Consider the following 10,435-nt stretch of genomic DNA (forward strand, 5'->3'; position numbering starts at 1 on the left):
CCTTCCAACTCTAAGAATCTACGATTCTATGATATGAGTGATTGAACCTGGAACCACCTGCTTTCAATACACAGATACTGTCACTGACTTATGGCCTTGAAATAGAGTTTTTTAAACTAACTAAACAGGCATTGGGAGATTGAATATCTGGTTTGAATATCTCCTGTTAAGAGTGAACTCAAACACTTCTACAGAACCCAAAGCAACATGTGGCTCAGGCTGTCCTCCTCTCCTCAGCCACAAGCTTGATCCAGACAAGCTCTCCTTCTGCTAAAGGCCTAACATAAATGCATCACATAAACTTGAGAGGGAAACTGCCTCTGTAAACAAGGATGGCATTCTTTTCCTGCTTACACAAAATCACTAGGCTGCCACCTAGTGGCAGCATCCTTGTGCATAATTCACAGTAGAACAAAACATAAAACTCCAACCAGCAATAACACATAGGAAAAAGAAGATCAGGGACAACATTGCCATATGACACTGAAAGAGAAGAGAAGATCAAGTCAAAGACCATCCTATCTTTCTTTTTCTTTCTTTTTTGACTGTAGTGACTAGCTTGTTGGACTAAAGAGATGGAATCCCAGGTCCAAATTTCTACAGAGTGATGAAGCTCACTATCTGGTCTTGGGAAAGTCCTAAATTCTCAGCGTAATCTTTTCACAGAGCTCTTGTATGATTTACAATGCAGGCTTGATATCCTTGTTGGAATTTCAGGTGCAAACGGAATAATAAGTTTGTGGCCCCGTGGAAAAATATAGGGGAAAGATGTATCATGGCCAAATAATGGTTGTGGACTGATTCATTAGATGGACAGGACCTGATAAAGCACAAGTTGATGTATTGACTTAACACAGGTTGAGACCTGCAGACTGCAGAAGCGTATCTTTAAAGATAAGGTGCTCGATGGGAATGCCATACGTAATCTAAATACAGTGGTGCCTCGCAAGACGAAAAGAATCCGTTCCGCGAGTCTCTTCGTCTAGCGGTTTTTTCGTCTTGCGAAGCAAGCCCATTGACGGATTAGCGGATTAGCGCTATTAGCGGCTTTTAGCGGCTTAGAAAAAGGGGGGGAAAGGGGAAAAAAACGCAGGAACTCGCAAGACATTTTCGTCTTGCGAAGCAAGCCCATAGGAAATTCGTTTTGCGAAGCGCCTCCAAAACGGAAAACTCTTTCATCTAGCGAGTTTTCCGTCTTGCGAGGCATTTGTCTTGCGGGACACCACTGTACCTGTTTGATAAGCAGAGCATGAATACTAAGTAAGGCCTGTTTTGCCGCACTTTGCACAGATACAAGCGTGGGTTTGCCACTGTACATGCGACAAGGAGGTACAACCAATAGTGGGCACACAGATCAGTGTGGCCTGCGTGATGCGACTGTTTTCAAACGCCTATTTTGTCACATCCAAATTGTTCGCTTTTAGGCTCATGCTGAAAGAAAAGATGTCTATCTGAAGAAGAACAGGCCCTGTCATTCGTCAGAGTGAGACCATCGCCTCAGGAGGCAGATTCAGGGGGGGGGCAGCCCCTCAGACCCAGCCATTCCCCTTCGCCAGAGATTAGAGCTATGTGTGCCACTGGCCTGTAACGATGCGTTGAAGAAATGTTTGCGCTGCTTTCCTCCTTTGCCTTGCCAAGCTCTACAGTACCTGTGGCAGAAGCTACCAGGACCTGGATTGTGGGTGTAGAGGCCTCACAACAGTGTGACAGGGATGGAACAGTATCTAGGTCCCGCCCAGGATAAATGAAACCTGTGCTCTGGGTCGGCTCACCTGGGCTGGGAGGAGAGGGAATTCCCTGGGATGGAATGCAGGTGTGGAGAGGAGACTGAAAGCTGTACCACTCTTGATGTACAAATGGTATATTACACCAGTAAAAATGGCAAAAATGTATAAAACCGGGTCAAATACATGTTGGGAATGCAAAGAAAAAGAAGGTACTTTTTATCATATGTGGTGGGAATGTAGAGAAGTTAAAAAAATTGGGAAATGAATTGAAAAAAATGTTTAAAATGACATTTGTAAAAAAAAACCCAGAAGCATTTTTGTTAGGGATTGTAGGACAAGACCTGCCAAGAAAAATAAAGAACTTATTTATGTATGCTACAACAGCGGCAAGAGTCTTGTTAGCGCAAGGATGGAAGAACGAGGGAAACCCCAACGAAAAAACAGTGGCAAGAAAAACTGATGAGCTAAGCGGAACTGGCTAAATTGACATATAAATTGCGTGACAAGGACAATCGTGACTTCAAGGAAGAATGGGAACTTTTTTCAATCTATCTAAAAAGACAGCAAAATGACTTGGACTCCTTGGCAGGTTTTGAATAAACATCCATAAATTTATTAGTTGAACACATGACAAATAAGGCAAGGATATGCACAATTTTATAACATGCAGAGAACAATATGTGCAAAGAAATCAGAGAGGGGAGCTGAGGGAAGTCCTGGGGGTGGGAGAGGTGGAGGGAAAGGGGGGGAAATAATGCAATTGATTATTTGGATGGATAATTTGGTATGTTGAAAGTGTTCAATAAAAATTATTATTAAAAAAAAAGAAGCTGCATTAGAAGCAGGCTATCCTTCCTCTGTATGCCCCATTTTGTATGCTGCAATTAATCCCAAGTACGTTTGAATGAAATAATAGCATAGATTTCTGCCGTTGGCCCTCCCTCCATTTTCCTCCCCTTCTTCTATTGTCTCCTCTGTGTTGATTTATTGCAGAGCTACAAGCCAGGATGGCTATGCCTTGCCTCCCAGGTTGGAGGTTTCTAGGACCCTCGTACTTACGGGACCGCCTCTCCCGGTATGCCCCACGGAGAGCCTCAAGGTCCATAAATAGCAACACCCTAGTGGTCTCGGGCCCTAAGGAAGTTAGATTGGCTTCAACCAGAGTCAGGGCCTTTTCAACACTGGCTCCGGCCTGGTGGAACACTCTGCCTCATGAGACCAGGGCCCTGTGGGATCTGATTTATTTCCGCAGGGCCTGTAAGACAGAGTTGTTCCGCCTGGCCTTTGGCTTGATTCCCTCCCCCTCTTTCTTTTTTCCTTTTCCTTTCTCCTCCTGTGATGAGGCTGTATTTTAATATTTTAATGTTTTAATGTTGTATTTTAATCTTGTTTTTAAGTTGTATTCATTCAACTTGCTTTTATTATTGCTTGTCAGCCGCCCTGAGCCCGGCCTTGGCTGGGGAGGGTGGGGTATAAAAATTATTATTATTATTATTATTATTATTATTATTATTATTATTATTATTATTATTACATGGGTTGCTGGGAATCTTGAGCAGAGGAAGCACTGTCGTGCTCAGGCTCTGCTTTGGGGCTTCCCGTGGGCCCCTGGCTGGCCACTGTGAGAACACGATGCTGGACTAGATGGGACTTTGGCCTGATCCTGCATGGCTGTTCTTGGGGATAGGGAATCGGTGGCCCTCCAGATGTTACTGGGCTTCAACCAGTTGTCTTAGGCAGCAGGGTCAAAATGGTCAGGGATGATGGGAGTTGTAATCCAACAACAACACACAACTCCCCACTTCTGTTTTGTGGCAAGCATTTCTCTCTCTCTTTCCTTTTCTCCTTTTGCTTGTTAAAACCTAGGTTGTTAAACCTTTGCATCACCTGCCCTAGAAACAGGAAGCAATACAAACCTAAGTACAGTAAATAAACTTCCAAGAGTAGCTTGTCAGCTCCTATGGTATATTTACTCCTACATCTTTCTCCCACTTCTTACCCATGGCTTGCCATGTGAGTGGCATGCAAGTGATCGGCAGAGTACTAATTACTGTGAGCTTACTGTGAAATCATAAAAGAGGCAGGTGAAACCTCTAAACATCAGGTGTCTGGATCCTTTTACCCATCAACAGTTTATAATTCATCTGTGTTTCAGTAGAAGAACAGGTACCTACTTGTTCCCCTCCACATGAGATGTGCTGGATTGGGGAACAGGTATTTTCAAGCCAGTAAAAGGAAGTGTCACGTCCTCAAGGGTTGAATACAAACTATGATATATTTATGGCCCTCCAAATGTTGTTGGACTCCAACTCCCATCAGCCCCAACCAGCATGGCCAACACAGTCAGGACTTGTGGGAATTGTAGTCCAACAACATCTGGAAAACCACAGGTTCTCTATTCCCGGATTACTTAGGCATATTTTTTTATACAAGTCCCTTTCCAGATCAAGAGACTTAACAGATTTGGATGCAAAGTGAACTATTGTCTCAGGACAGGTCACTAGATCTACTGTGAAAGAGAAGAAATGCTTATTTTATAGTAAATATATATATATATCATAGTACATAGTCCCAATGGTTAATATTTCAGTGCAGGAATACTCTGAGGTACTGTGCATTCTGAATATTTCATGGAGATTAATGAACAGCCCATGAAGCACAGTGTAACAAAAGCCACGTCAGTGAGGTCTCCAAGAGCTTACTTCATATTTTATACGCCTCTTAACGCTAGATAATGTTAAGCAGCCTCCAATACCTTACTCCACTGTGTTCATGTATTGCAAAAGTCAGTGGTTTTTCAGTCAGTGGCTGAACGTTGAACAATGCTGTGAGCTATTTTGATCCGCAGGCTTGAATACATAACATGCAATGTTGCAAACAGTACAAAAGAACTTGTGCCGGAAGTTCTCTGTTGGCAATCAGAATTATTTCCACCAAAAAGACATAACAGGCCGTACTTTAGAGGAGATGATGCGGAGAATATATGACAGCTCTTCAATAGGAAATTATGTTATTTGGATTGCTGTTTTTGATGTATTGCCTAAACACCATCTTCCGGGCTAGGTGGGATATTTTATTTGACGTGTGCATGGTGTTGTAATTTGGTGACAATTGCTAAAAGCAGGTGGAGCCTGTATCAGAAGTGGGCGTGCCAAGATAAAGGCCTACTTTGGACAGAAATTGTGCCCATGGTTTTGTCACATGGCACAGGACAGACACATCTACAGCAAGAGTCAGCTGTGCTGGGCATGGGGCCTAAAAGTGTCTTATGCCCCTTAACTGGTGAACTGGAGATGTTTCAAGTTGCAACAGGTGTCCAACTCAGCACCTAGGCCGCACACCAGACCTTGGCATTCACCTGGGCAGTATGGAATGGGAAGTCATAAAGCAGTTCATAATCGGGCGAAACATTCTCCAGTGTGGCTCAGAGGAAACAATAAAACTCCTCTTGCCTAAGTGTTTATCTAAGGCACAATCTATTTGCTTAAGTATGGGGAACACCTATTTACATGACTAAGCCACCCGGTACTCTTAGATAGCATGAGACTGGATCCAAGACCAATACAGAGCCTGCTGATTTACTTCTCCCTTCTACTGGGAACAGGGAAAATAAATGCCATGGTGCACCTGCATCAGCACAACCGGACGCCTCCATCTTCCCTGGCTGCAACAAAACATGTCTCTCCCACATTGGTCTCTACAGCCACAAGCAAGAAGCGCTGCTACCTTCCAAGAGCTTGACCTCACCCCCAAAGGCGCACTCCGCCATTATCTCCGGGGACAGACAGATGCCAACAAAATAAACAAGTAGAAAGAGATTGCAGATTTAATTTAAGAGGATCTGTGCGGCCCCTGGTTGCACCTTGGCCTGCTGGAACAACAAATCCAACATATATTTTCAAGAATGTGGGATCAGGCATTATTTGATTCTTTGTCCCAGCAGCCCGAGCAACAATATAAACTCTGCATAGCATCTACCAGAGAAGGCCTGGAAACCTGCATCCCTCCAGGTTAGAGATGTCAGAGAACTACAGTATGTCAAAAATGGGAGTACAAATTGCCACAATTTGCATGTTCATTTGTGATCAGGAATGGGAATTACACAAGCTAATATGAGTGAGATTAGCTATTTCTGTTTCTTAAGGTAAACGATGTATGCTTTAGTGGAAGCCGAACTGCAGTAGAACAGAAACAGTGCTGATTGCAACAAACACAGGAAAGGATGGGCATTGCTGCCGTCTTACATCCCTACTCCAGATGCTGCTGGAAACTACAACTCCCATCTTCCCTGACCATTGGTCATGCTGGCTGGTCACAGTCCAACTTCATCTGGAGGGCAGCAGGTACCCTATCACTGTCCAACTAAGTGTGCAACTTCCTCCAACGCTCCACCAAACTGCAGGCAAAACATATCATTTGCAGTTGTGTGAGTTTTTATTTAAGCCCAGAAGAGCAATTTTCATCTGGATGGTGAATCCTTTTCTTCTCTGCCACGATCCTCATGAAAACCTGACGTACCTACAACTAACCGGGTTTCTTAAACTAATGCAACTGAAAGAGGCATATTTAGTTTGTCCTTGAGACTGTGATTAAATGGAGAGGGCTGTGGGTTCAGTGTCAGGCCAGCTTCTCGTCTCCTGCTCAACATTCAGCCTGACACAGAACTTGAAAACTCATTCGCAATTGTGTGGCATTTTGGCTGGTCCTAACACGACTATGCCGTGCACTGCTCTGGTCTCCTGCCCACCTAGCAGTTTGAAAGCATGTCAAAGTGCAAGTAGATAAATAGGTACTGCTCCGGCGGGAAGGTAAATGGTGTTTCCGTGCGCTGCTCTGGTTCGCCAGAAGCGGCTTAGTCATGCTGGCCACATGACCCAGAAGCTGTCTGCAGACAAACGCCAGCTCCCTCGGCCTATAGAGCGAGATGAGCGCCACAACCTCAGAGTCGTCCGCGACTGGACCTAATGGTCAGGGGTACCTTTACCTTTAACAAGAGTACGGCCTGAATTTTTATTTCAAAGAGCTTTTAGTGACTCAGATATGATGCAGACGAGGATTTAATAGATTTTAAAATAATAATTTAGGTGGTTTTACCTGCATTTATAAAAATTGTTACTGGCTAGATGGTTTTCTTATTCGTTTTCTTTTTAGGTGTTGCTGTTGAGTAAAAGTATATACGCAAGCCATCGGGAAAGACATAAATAGATAAACCAGATTGCTAGGTGTGACTCCCATCCCTTTCTTTGCTTTTAAACCAGAGCCCTGGTACCTGGCTTTTGCACACCCAATTATTACTGATCCCTGTGCAGAAGACTGTTTCCACACACAAAATTCTCTGGCTACGGGTAATGCTGCAAAACATACATGCAAGTATTTCATTGACTGATTGATTGGAAAGGAAGCATATGACCTTATTCTCAGCTTAGAGTCCAGGAGGAAGAAGGTTGGATCCAGACCTATTTAAATCAATGGGACTTGAATTACAATTAGCTTAAGTTCTGTTGATTCCAATAGGTCTACTCTAAGCAGAAGTGTGACTCCAAGATGCTGGACATTTCTGAGTAAACATGCATAGAATGGGGCAGTAAGTGCAGTATGTAAGCATGCAAGTTAAGCACATTAAAATAAAAAGAGGGAGGAAAGGGGGCAGGAGTCAGGGAAAGGAGATTCTGGCAATCCCATTGAACACAATATGTTCTGACTATACACGATTTTGGTATTAGGCATGATCCTCGGAACATAACCTCCGCAAAATTTGCAGGCTTACTCTACGTGCAACTGCATTTGCTTGCAATCCTGCAACTGTTTGCTCCCCCTGTTGTCTATTTCTCCTCCTTCCTCTATTCTAAATTTAGACTGTGAGCATCTTGGGCCCAGAGATCTGACTTTTGTTTATGGTACTCTGTAAAACACACCAAGTGCTCCCCAATGAGGTTTTATTAAGAAACAAATGAATGAAGCTAGATATGCATGCCACAGTTCAGATTATTACAGTTTTGCAAGTTCTCAGGCACAAACACGGCTCCCAGTTTGCCTCCAGACTTGCAGAATTTCATGGGTGCCTACCATAAATTTGGGTTTGTGCAATTAAAGCTGATGACAGCGGCTTCCTATCTATAAACTCCCTGCAAAGCAAATCGGGCATCTCCACCTCATATTATTCTTAGAAGAATGCATACACTGCCTTTCTGTTTCTGTTCCTTTTTTAAAAAAGCAAATTTAACAAGCCAGTTTAACGAGCGAAAATTGCAAAAGGCATGCAAAAACTATGTGCGAGGTCAAATGCACATTTAAAAGCGGCTTGCAAACTGACATCTAAACTGCAGCTAAGAGACACATCCCAACACTTTTCAACTTAAACTAAGACCTAAATTCATTTTCTGCACCACAGGGAGTCGAACGCTCAACAGCTTTGGGCAATGCTCCCCAAAAAAGATCAACAAGTAGATCACTGCCAGTGTTTTGATACTGGGAGTACATCACAGTCTCTTGGAAGTTGGACGTGCCTGCATTAGATGATCTTTGGGGTCGCCTCCAACTTTACCATTCTTTGAAACTTGCAGCCATCCAGCTTTTCGGCTGCATTTCCCACTATCCTTGGCCATGCATGCAAGAGCTGATAGAAGTCTAACAACCTTTCATTTCAAGAAGAAGAAGAAAGCAGGTCTGGTAATATCCCCTGTCCCCCCACCACTGAGAAGACAGCCCTTTCTGCAAGAGACACCAGGAAGTCCCAGCATCACCCACAGCGAGGTGTCAGAAACTTCGCAGGTCCTCCCACAGTAAGGCTCCTCTGGAGCAAATCTGCTTCTCAGGTGCATCCATGAGATGGGCTCATGGTGGAATTCCTGAGAGAGACCAGACACTCAGCCTCAGATTATTCATGTATGCACACAAAAAACCCTACAAAACAATAACAATTAAAAAATACTTCCTGGTTGGGAATAACAAACACACAAGCAAAAGTCTGTACAAAGGTGGGGAGAAGAATTTAAAAGTTTGCAAAAGGTGGGTGGGGGCATGGGTGTAGCCCATAGCTGTCAACTTTCAGATTTGAAAATAAGGGATCAGCAGCCTCACCTGTCCCGGGGCCAGTCTACGGGATATCTAACAATCCGGGATAACAGCAGGAAGCAGCAGGAAACGGCGCTGGAATACGGGAATTTCCCACCAAAAAAAGGGAGGTTGACAGCTATGGTGTAGCCAGGATTTATGTTGCAGGGGCAGGACACCCATCTGAGTCTCAACAACAGTTGTTTTAATTTGACCCCAAGTAACCTAGACAGCATCTTAAAAAGCAGAGACATCACCTTGCCAACAAAGGTCCGTATAGTTAAAGCTATGGTTTTCCCAGTAGTGATGTATGGAAGTGAGAGCTGGACCATCAAGAAGGCTGATTGCCTAAGAATTGATGCTTTTGAATTATGGTGCTGCAGGAGACTCTTGAGAGTCCCATGGACTGCAAGAAGATCAAACCTCTCCATTCTGAAGGAAATCAGCCCTGAGTGCTCACTGGAAGGACAGATCCTGAAGCTGAGGCTCCAATACTTTGGCCACCTCATGAGTCTGACCAAACTGTGGGTGGCAGTGGAAGACAGGAGTGCCTGGCGTGCTCTGGTCCATGGGGTCACGAAGAGTCGGAGACGACTAAACAACAACAACTAAGAAAAAAATCTGTCAACAGCCTTCTACAATTTCTACAATTTCTACTTTTAGTTCAGTATTTTTATTTATTTACTTGAACAGGAGGCAGCTCCCCCTGTCCTGGCTACACCCCTGGGTGGGGGACTCCCATCAGCCAACAATGACATCATAGGAAGAGCGATATCTGTTATTGAATTGGCTGAATTTCCACCTTTGGTAGGTAGCTGGTCTAGTTACCCCGAGAGAAAGGGAGATCACCCCAGGGGATCTCTCTCTCTCTCTCTTTCCCTCCCTCTCCCTCTCAGTCGTAGTTGGAGCGGGAAAGGTAGTGATTTCAAAAGTTTCCTGAGAAGTTGCAAATCGACGCAGCCGGAGCTGCTGTCTAGCAAATTTCCGGATCGGAGTAACAGCGACGCCGAGGGGCATCGTGGCGCGTTTCTTCGCCAGGGCTTCGCTGGCGCGGGGGAAGGGGGGGCGCGCGGCTTACCTGCTTGCGGCGCGCGCGCAAAAAGCGCGCAGCTGGATCCCACCGCGGAGAGCAAGAGAGAGCGCACGACGCCAGGAGCCGGAGGAGCCCGGGAAAGGAGTCCTCTTGCCTGGCTGGTGGAGCTGGACGCCCGGCTGAAGCAGGGCGGGGCGGGGTCACGGCTGTCCCGCGCCCACAGGAGGCGGGTGCGCAGCTCCGGCGAGGAGGAGACCTTGGCTTTGGGTGCCTCCGATTCTTCGAAAGGGGAAGGAGGGCCGCGGAGCCTCATCCGTGGTGCAATCACAGCTGAAAAGCCCTGGATTCAAGCCTTTGGCATCTCCTGGAAAGGGCTGGGAAATCTAGGAGAGCTGCTGCTGCTGCTGCTGCTGCCAGTCCGTGCAGGCAATACTGAGCCCGATGGGGCTGGCAGCATCTGGCGAGGCTACGGGCGGGCGCAGCGCTTTACAAGATCCCTTTTGCCCCTCTGGGTACATGCGAGGCTCTCGCAGCAGCTCTGTTAATGCAGCACATCGGTCATCTTGGCTATTCACATCTGCTGGGCATCTCCCGGAACAATCCTTTTGTCTGTCCGCTTGCT

General features: G+C 45.4%; 1 protein-coding gene across 1 annotated transcript in view; it reads right to left on the reverse strand.

Annotated features, from left to right (window-relative positions):
• The window catches only part of PLD1 (phospholipase D1), a 136,049-nt gene extending 126,054 nt beyond the window's left edge, over positions 1–9,995 (reverse strand). Inside the window, exon 1 of the mRNA XM_081862202.1 lies at positions 9,859–9,995. The gene's annotated coding sequence lies outside the window, so the exon portion shown is untranslated. The remainder of the gene's footprint in view (positions 1–9,858) is intronic.
• Between the last annotated feature and the right edge of the window lie 440 nt (positions 9,996–10,435).

Source organism: Podarcis erhardii (genome assembly GCF_964252035.2).
Source record: "Podarcis erhardii genome assembly, chromosome: 5".
Classification (NCBI taxonomy): domain Eukaryota; kingdom Metazoa; phylum Chordata; class Lepidosauria; order Squamata; family Lacertidae; genus Podarcis; species Podarcis erhardii.